Below are 10,164 nucleotides of genomic sequence, written 5' to 3' on the forward strand. Positions count from 1 at the left end.
AGACGCTCCCCCACTCTGAACACTTTCAGGAAGAAACTCAGGACCAGGCTCTTCGATTGACCCGGAGCTGCAACCCCCATCCCCCGGCGCCTTGAGACCCTCACGGGTGAGTAGCGCGCTTTATAAACCCCCGGGTTGATTTATTGGCATTATGATATTTCAGTAAACTTTCATCTGTACTGTTGGCATCTCTCATGACATGTGCATGAACCCACTGAGCCCTACTGAACTACCATGGTGTTAGTAGGTGCTCACCAGCTGGTTAACAGAACCCCGGGGTCTAGCTGTTACACTTTAGACAATCCTAGTGCTCACCTATGCATATATACAACAAATGTTTGCCTACAGGATGATATGTTTGGATACTGTTTTTAAAAGTATACATACACAAATATGAGGCCACTACATCCTGAATTAATGTTGTGCATCATTAGGCAATTAGCATAAATTTATCACATTTGGTATTAATATGAATCTGCAAACTAAGCATTAAGCACTAATATTTCTGTACTCTCTATATAACAAATCTGAATCCTGGCAAGGCAAACACAGTTCTTCATCCTTCTTAGGTCAATGTAATGAGTACCATTATATTTGGTAATAATAAGACATATTTTTTACGCTGCTTGTAACAGCTAAAGCAGAGTTCTTCAACCTAATTCAAAAGTGCCCGTTCCCGCGATCGCACAAACCCGAGCCCCTTCCCCACGAATCAAGGTGCCAGCAAATTCCAATGCACCCCCCGAAGCACAACCTCACCATCGTGATACTCATCAGCTGTTGAAACGGGGAAAGAAAGACTGTGGAAAAACCGGAACATGCACATAGCGGAATCAAAAAACACTAATAGCAGTTATTTAAAAAAAAATAACCCAGCGACATCACAGGACTTGCCCGCAACACCTGAAACCAATACCAGCTCGCTATCAGCAGTGCTGCCCTCAATGCCTCAAAAAGAATCTTTAAAATTGAATAGTTCACTAATAGCAGAGTTGTCCCAAGCGTCACGGTTCCTCCGGCATTCATCCACTCAAGTTACCCTTGGTCTTAAGCAATTGCAACCCATAAAGGAGCCTCCAATTGGCAATGTGCCAGCCACGACTGTGAACCCTCAAAAACCATCCCTCGCCATCAGTGCCCCTTTGCTACACCATGTGGGGATCAATAGATCAGACCTGCAGCATGCAGCCAAAGAACCCGATGGTCCACATCCGCCAACCCCATCTATTCAACAATCTTTGGAGGCCATGGGTGTCGTGCCCTGGACAAGGGCACTAGGACCCTGTGGCACAGGACAGAGGTCAGGGGACACCGGACACCAGTTCCGGTCAGGGGAGGGGACAGGGCATTCCTGGACAGGACCTCGAGGCAAGAGGTCACGATATATGCTCGCTGTATAATATGAATAAATGAGTACCTGAAAAGCCCCCATAGCTTCTTGTGTTTATCTGGGGACGTGGACCACGACATCTGGCGACGAAGGTTCGACGATCTCGAGTCTGACGCTGTGCCCATCGGAACACCATCGCGATTTAACCAGGAGCCCACCCTGCATCACGTCGTGCAGGAAAGAAGAAGAAATTGCCCCCAGGAGAAGCGCAACGATGCGGGAGCCCACCCCGACCGCTGCGGAAAGAAGACTGCAGAACTGCGGTAAGCGCCGTGTACAGAGCGCGATTTGAAACGAAACTGGTGTGAGAGTCTCGGCGGCCATTTTAAAATCAGGCGCTAGAACCAATAGGAGCGGAGAACAGCGCGGCGGCCATTTTCAAGTCAGTCAGCGCCCGTATTGGATAAGAAGTCTTGCGAGAACAATGGTGGCCATTTTGAGGTCAGGCGAAATCGACCAATAGGAGCGAGAACAGTGCGGCGGCCATTTTGAGGTCAGGCGAAGTCGAAAAAAGCCGATTAAGAGCGAATTAAAGAGGACATAGGTGCAAATAAGGGGCAATAAAGGCAACAAAAGGACAAGTGAGCGAGTTGAAAGTAGAAATTTAAAGGAAAAAGGACAAATAAAAAGAACAAATAAGGAGAAATAAGAATTAAGGAGAAATAAGAATAACAAAACAAAGAAAGAGACAAAGAAGACAACAGAGGAAGACAAAGGGTCTTCAAGAAAAAGAAAAAGTTCAACAAGGATAAATAAAGAAAAGAAGCAAAAACAAGACAAGACAAAGAACAAAGAAGAATGCCAGACACAAAATAAAGTGCACAATACAGAAGTCCGCTACCATTCAACATTTCTGAGCCACAAACAGGAATTAGATGGGAAAAATGGATCAGACGTTTCAAGAGATACGTGGAGGCCACAGACGTGACAGATGCCAAACGTTTAAGTCTATTCCTGAATTTAGTAGGTGATAAAGTTGAACACCTATTAGTGGCACTGCCAAAAGAAGAAACCACCAACTATGAAAAACTAATAAAATGCCTAACAGACAAATCTGATCCTCAAAGGAATGTGGATTTTGAACGATACACCTTCATGATCGCATTTCAACAACTATATGAAACACTAGACGACTTCAAAACAAGACTGAGAAAGCTTGTGACACACTCTGAGTTCAACAAGTTCTATAATGAACAAGCAATCAGGCTGCACATCCTTGAGGGTTGCCGTGACACTGAGTTCCGCACAAGGATCATAAAGGAGCCAACATCACTAGAAAACATCCTGTCGTTGGCAAGAGCAGAGGCGAGAGCGACAGCACACGCAAAGGAAATGGAGCAAGGAAAGGAACGACGAGTGGAGCAAGCACACCGCATAACAAATAACAACCGCTCGGGTGGCTGGAGAAAGGACAGAAATTAACAAATGGCGAAGAAGCAACCGGAAGTAACGTATTACAGGTGCAGGCTCGAATTTCCGCATAGAGGCCATGCCCGGCATTTTGCCAGACATGCAGGAAGTGTAATGGGAGAAATCACTATGCCAGTGTGTGCCAAGGGATGCATTTCAGGAATGACCGAGGAAGAACAGGAAGACCACGAACGTCAACAACCAGACATGTCAGGCATATTGAGACAGGAACAAGGAGTTCATCAGTAGACTCAGGTGAAGAAGAGGAAGAAGAAAAGACGGAATGACTCTATCTCATGTCGGATGTCACTACTGAGTCCGGTGATGAAGGTGAAGACGGAGAAAGAATATGCCTTGTGGACAAGAGCAAGATAAAGAAGACAGAATCGGTGACCATAAGTGTGGGGCCACACAAAACAAAGTTTGTCCTGGACAGTGGTGCAACATGTAACATCATGTGTGTCTCTGAATACGAAAAAATTAACATGAAGCCCGCACTGAGGCCATCCGAGTTGAAGTCTTCAACTGGGGATCCAGGAAACCAGTAACGAAAATGGGGAAATTCAGAGAAGAACTGACATACAAGGACCAAAAGATAAAAGAAGAAATACATGTGCTGAAAGGCGACATCCCAGCGCCATGTCTACTGAGCAACGTCAAGGCTCAGATAATGGGTCTCCTAGCAATGACCTACAATATGTCAGAGAAGAGAAGCATCCTGAAAGAGTACCCCAAGCTGCTGCAAGGGTTAGGAAAACTGAAAGGGCAGCAAATAACGCTACATATTGATGAAACAGTAAGGCCAGTAGCACAACATCATAGAAGAGTACCGATACACCTGCAGCCACAGGTAGAAGAGGAGCTTGAAGCGCTCCTCAAGCAGGACATAATAGAGCCAGCAGAAGGACCGACGCCCTGGGTGTCACCAATCGTGGCCGTCCCAAAGAAGGACACGTCAAAAATAAGATTTGTGTCGACATGAGGATACCGAACAAAGCAATTGAACATGAGAGGCATCCTGGACCACACCTTGATGCACAAGTCCTGCTCCTTTCTCTGTACTAAAGTCAGCCAGAAGCCGTTCACCAGTAGCTATCCCTGATCAAAAAATCAACCAGCAAGTCACCCAAAGACCAGACTAGTCATGGCTGCCAGCAGCTCTATCCCGGAGCCGGAAAGAGTGAAACACCATTGATCACGGATTAACAATATGCTCCTGGAATATTAACAGATTCGTAACGAAATAATAATCTTTAGATACTCTCGGCTTTATAAAACAAGCGTTTGCAATGCAATAGGTCTCGCATTTTCGAAGATTTAAGCTATTGGCATTGTAAATGACAATGCCTTTTATGTATCTGTTTTCAAAACCAAGACATAGATAAAAGGCATTATCATTTACAATGCCAGTAGCTCAAAGTCTCAGAAATGCGAGACCTATTTCATTGCAAATACTTGTTTAAGTTGGCATAAGATGACTGTTTGTCCTTTTGTGGAACAGCTTTTTCCTTTCATTAAGTCTCTGTTTTACGTAACTTTGACTGACTTCCACTTAGCCCATCTGCTAGTACTTTTTCTTTACTTTATTTTCACCTTGATGCCAGTGCCCACACCCATGTCAGCTCAAGATCCTTCTCTCTGCCTGACTCAGGATACAAGCACAGCATTGCTGCCTCTGCGGCCTTTACTACCCGCAGTACGACAGGCTTCACCCCTGTATGCCAATGGAGTCGCGCGGGCTGCAGGCCCATAGGCTAGCTTCAATTTGGCACCCATTTTTTTTTCTGTTTCTTTGATTGAATCAGTCACAAGTACCCCCAATTTTTTATGGGTCCCAGAACCTTTAAAGGTTAATTACATTTCCCCTTGGCCAAGGCTCCAGCAGCCCACAGGTACTTTGATTGGATGGCGCCTGCCAGGGGTTGGTACTTTGATTGGATGGTGCCTGCCAGGGGTTGGTACTTTGATTGGATGGCGCCTGCCATGGGTTTCCAAGTTTGAACCCTGCAGCTTTGGATCTTTGCTCAGCCATAGGGAGCTTTGCTGCAGCATCATGGAACAAGTAAGTGTCATCTTTGCATTTGAGGCTGCTCCTCTCCATGCCATGCATTATTGTTTTTTCAACAACTTTTTTGCAGGCTCCTGAACTCAACATTTAACTTTCACTTTTTAAATGGGTTTGTATGTGTAAATGGGTTTGTATGTGTACCCTTAAATGTATGTGGCTTATCACGTGTGTAAACACGGGCACTTGTCACCCATGCCTAAAATTGTTCCACATTTCGTTATACTTTTCTATCATTTTGTTAGAGACTCACTGCAGACCTTTATGTACAGACCATATGACAAGTTTAATTGATTACCAACTTTTACATTATTATATCTTTAATTGCCCATTCATTTTCAGCGACATAGGACCTATATAGAGCTCCACCACATCCCTCCTGATGATGACCCCGTGACTCAACTAGGGGTTGAAACGCCATTAAAGTTTACTGGCTCAAACATTTCCCAATTCACTTTTCCTTTGGATTACAGCTTGACCGCGGTAGCATAGAATGCTCTCTTCATTTTGTCTCATCTGCAAATCCTTTCTACCAGCATTTTTCTCACTTGATCACTTTGTTCAGACTATATATATATTTTTTTATCACTAGCACCGAGTGGCCATCCTCACTTTTGAGCTCTTTTGCATTGTTTTCCTTCATTACAGCCTATGTTTCATGTAGACCTTTGACTGAAAAATATAATTATTTACTTATACATGGTCTCTTCTCATATTACATTTTTTGTTTTAATTTGGTCTCAAGATACTCTCTTTAACTATTTTGCATTTTCAAACATTGCTACTTAATGATACCTGGTTGGGCCTTGTTGTTTTAAAGATAGGTCGAAAATGAAGTCAAATCTGGTGAAAGCATGAGGTGTATTTGGGATACCCTTTATGCAAACAGATGGTGTAGAGGGACATTCTAATTAAGTAGTGAGATGCTTCTATGAAATATGAATTTCAAATATATTTGCAGAAACTAACCTTGCTATTTGAGACCTTTATCATGGCAAGACAACAGATCAACAGTCTTTTTTTTTAACCTGCCTATGTTCATTTATATCGATTCGGGGACTGCAGCAAACACTGCTCATTGCAGAGTCGTACCTTAGTAATTAAACTCCTCTGGCACCATCACGTCTGTTATATGGCCTCAGATAAGGAATGTCTGCAAAGGGCTTGTGGTTCACCCCAAGGATTATTACTGTCTCCATATTTATTCAGCGTCTGTGAACGTTGGAACACGCACATCTGCCCAGAGGTGTGTTATGAAGGGGAAATAAATGCCACGATGCCAGATGTCATATTTATTAAGTTTAATGGAGCCCACAGCCGAGCGTGACTCCTCCTGGGCTGACAGACCTGTCACTCTTCTCGCCACCATTCTGCAATAGAGTTACAATGACGTCATACAACACAGCAAGGTGCGCGTCACTATGCAGGTCCCAATCCAGGACAGTGCTGCGGTCTCCGTCGGTATTTTTGGATGGGCGAGCAGTGCCAGCAATGAAGATGGTGTCAGGTGCCCCAAAGCGGCGCTTCATTTGCCATGATTGCTGAGTAGCACCAACCAGCGGCCACCAGCCACCTCTAGACTGCAGGAAGATGTGGTGGAGTGGCTAACCAGCTCTCCGCTGTGGCAGTGGCCGGACATCAGTCCGTGCCTGGCACCGTGATCAGGGCTCATGGACTTCAGCAGCAGGTGGGTGCCAGGGCGACTGGCAGGCAGAGAGGGCACTATAAACACTCCCTGCTGAGGAGGTCGGGGTGATGTTTGCTCCTAGCCTGCACCCTGGCAGGGGTGGGTGCCAGGGCGACTGGCAGGCAGAGAGGGCACTATAAACACTCCCTGCTGAGGAGGGTGGGGTGACGTGTGCTCCTAGCCTGCACCCTGGCAGGGGTGGGTGCCAGGGCGACTGGCAGGCAGAGAGGGCACCATAAACACTCCCTGCTGAGGAGGGTGGGGTGACGTGTGCTCCTAGCCTGCACCCTGGCAGGGGTGGGTGCCAGGGCGACTGGCAGGCAGATGGATCCCTATAAACACTCTCTGCTGAGGAGGGTGGGGTGACGTGTGCTCCTAGCCTGCACCCTGGCAGGGGTGGGTGAGGGTAAAAGCCAGCACGGGTGGTCTGCAGACAGGGTCACCTGCCCTCAGTACTACCTCTGTACTCTCCCTTCACCTGCAGGGTCAGTGAGCAGACGAATGGAGACCAGGGCCAGGAAACATCAGTGTTGCTTCGGTGCAGCCTCTCTCCGACCTTGGATTCGATGTTTTAGTGTCTGCCCTGATAGAGCCTGATATCATGCTGACCGTTCCCGAAGCTTCCATGGCTCTGCTTTCTGAGGGCGGCCCCAACACCCTCCATCTGAGGCACTCTGTGCACAGTTGGTACAGTCATGGCTGCTGCGAAGAGATGTATACCTGGGGCCAAAGAATGTTTATTTACATTATTAGTTGTAATACTTTTATCCTACCTCACTGTTTCCCTTTAAGGTGTGATCTTGGGTGTGTGCTCTCGCCCCTGTGTGTGCTCTTGCCCCTGTGTGCGGTTGTGCTTCAGGGCTGTGAGCAGCTTTTGTTGTTTTGCTGAACCTGTGGAGTAAATGGGGGGAGGAGAGGCGTAAACTGTCCCAAATCTTGATATGTCTACCCTCAGGTCCGATCTTGCTGAAGCTTTCTCTGCTCTCTTGGACCCCTATGAGTGAGAACAAAGATGCAGCTTCAATGCGCTGAGCTGCTCGAGCCTGTTCTAACAGCTGGAAGCAGCAACCCTTGGACTGAAGGGAGAGGGGCTGAGGACCAGCCGGGACCAGAGGTCTTCACTGCGCTGACCTACTGGACCAATAGCGGACCCTCCCAGACGGAGGCTGCAAGGAGTCCCTGCCTCGAGAGGACCCCCGCTGGCCAATCCAGAGGCCGCTTAGCAGCAGGAGTCTGTGATGAGGACAGTTCTAGGACTCCAATCCAGAGGCCGCTTAGCAGCAGGAGCCCGTGAGGAGGACAGTTCTAGGTCTCCAATCCAGAGGCCGCGTTGCAGCAGGAGCCTGTAAGGAGGACAGTTCTAGGCCTACAATCCAGAGGCCGCTTAGCAGCAGGAGCCTGTAAGGAGGACAGTTCTAGGCCTCCAATCCAGAGGCCGCTTAGCAGCAGGAGTCAGTGAGGAGGACAGTTCTAGGCCTCCAATCCAGAGGCCGCTTAGCAGCAGGAGCTTGTGAGGAGGACAGTTCTAGGACTCTAATCCAGAGGCCGCTTAGCAGCAGGAGCCTGTAACGAGGACAGTTCTAGGCTCCAATCCAGAGGCCGCGTTGCAGCAGGAGCCTGTAAGGAGGACAGTTCTAGGCCTACAATCCAGAGGCCGCTTAGCAGCAGGAGCCTGTAAGGAGGACAGTTCTAGGCCTCCAATCCAGAGGCCGCTTAGCAGCAGGAGTCAGTGAGGAGGACAGTTCTAGGCCTCCAATCCAGAGGCCGCTTAGCAGCAGGAGCTTGTGAGGAGGACAGTTCTAGGACTCTAATCCAGAGGCCGCTTAGCAGCAGGAGCCTGTAACGAGGACAGTTCTAGGACTCCAATCCAGACGCCGCTTTGCAGCAGGAGCCTGCGAGGAGGACAGTTCTAGGACTCCAATCCAGAGGCCGCTTAGCAGCAGGACCCCATGAGGAGGACAGTTCTAGGACTCCAATCCAGAGGCCGCTTAGCAGCAGGAGCCTGCGATGAGGACAGTTCCAGGACTCCAATCCAGAGGCCACTTAGCAGCAGGAGCCTGCGATGAGGACAGTTCCAGGACCCTAATCCAGAGGCGGCTTAGCAGCGGGAGCCGATGAGGAGGACAGTTCTAGGACACCATTCCAGAGGCCGCTTAGCAGCAGGAGCCTGTGAGGAGGACAGTTCTAGGACTCCAATCCAGAGGCCGCTTAGCAGCAGGAGCCTGTGAGGAGGACAGTTCTAGGACTCCAATCCAGAGGCCGCTTAGCAGCGGGAGCCGATGAGGAGGACAGTTCTAGGACTCCATTCCAGAGGCCGCTTAGCAGCAGGAGCCTGTGAGGAGGACAGTTCTAGGACTCCAATCCAGAGGCCGCTTAGCAGCGGGAGCCGATGAGGAGGACAGTTCTAGGACTCCAATCCAGAGGCCGCTTAGCAGCAGGAGCCTGTGAGCAGGACAGTTCTAGGACTCCAATCCAGAGGCCGCTTAGCAGCGGGAGCCGATGAGGAGGACAGTTCTAGGACTCCATTCCAGAGGCCGCTTAGCAGCAGGAGCCTGTGAGGAGGACAGTTCTAGGACTCCAATCCAGAGGCCGCTTAGCAGCAGGAGCCTGTGAGGAGGACAGTTCTAGGACTCCAATCCAGAGGCCGCTTAGCAGCAGGAGCCTGTGAGGAGGACAGTTCTAGGACTTCAATCCAGTGGCCGCTTAGCAGTAGGAGCCTGTGAGGAGGACAGTTCTAGGCCTCCAATCCAGAGGCCGCTTAGCAGCAGGAGCCTGCGAGGAGGACAGCTCTAGGACTCCAATCCACAGGCCGGTCAGCAACAGGAGCCTGTGAGGAGGACAGTTCCAGGACTCCAATCCAGAGGCCGCTTAGCAGAAGGAGCCTGCGAGGAGGACAGTTCTAGGACTACAATGCAGAGGCCGCTTAGCAGCAGGAGCCTGTGAGGAGGAGAGCTCTAGGACTCCAGTCCAGAGGCCGCTTAGCAGCAGGAGCCTCCGAGAAGGACAGTTCTAGGACTCCAATTCAGAGGCCGCTTAGCAGCAGGAGCCTGCGATGAGGACAGTTCCAGGACTCCAATCCAGAGGCCGCTTAGCAGCAGGAGCCTGCGATGAGGACAGTTCCAGGACCCTAATCCAGAGGCGGCTTAGCAGCGGGAGCCGATGAGGAGGACAGTTCTAGGACTCCAATCCACAGGCCGGTCAGCAACAGGAGCCTATGAGGAGGACAGTTCCAGGACTCCAATCCAGAGGCCGCTTAGCAGCAGGAGCCTGTGAGGAGGACAGTTCTAGGCCTCCAATCCAGAGGCCGCTTAGCAGCAGGAGCCTGCGAGGAGGACAGCTCTAGGACTCCAATCCACAGGCCGGTCAGCAACAGGAGCCTGTGAGGAGGACAGTTCCAGGACTCCAATCCAGAGGCCGCTTAGCAGCAGGAGCCTGTGAGGAGGACAGTTCTAGGACTCCAATCCAGAGGCCGCTTAGCAGCAGGAGCCTGTGAGGAGGACAGTTCTAGGACTCCAATCCAGAGGCCGCTTAGCAGCAGGAGCCTGCGATGAGGACAGTTCCAGGACCCTAATCCAGAGGCGGCTTAGCAGCGGGAGCCGATGAGGAGGACAG

This window comes from Lissotriton helveticus, chromosome 5_1, assembly GCF_964261635.1.
Source record: "Lissotriton helveticus chromosome 5_1, aLisHel1.1, whole genome shotgun sequence".
NCBI classification, from domain to species: domain Eukaryota; kingdom Metazoa; phylum Chordata; class Amphibia; order Caudata; family Salamandridae; genus Lissotriton; species Lissotriton helveticus.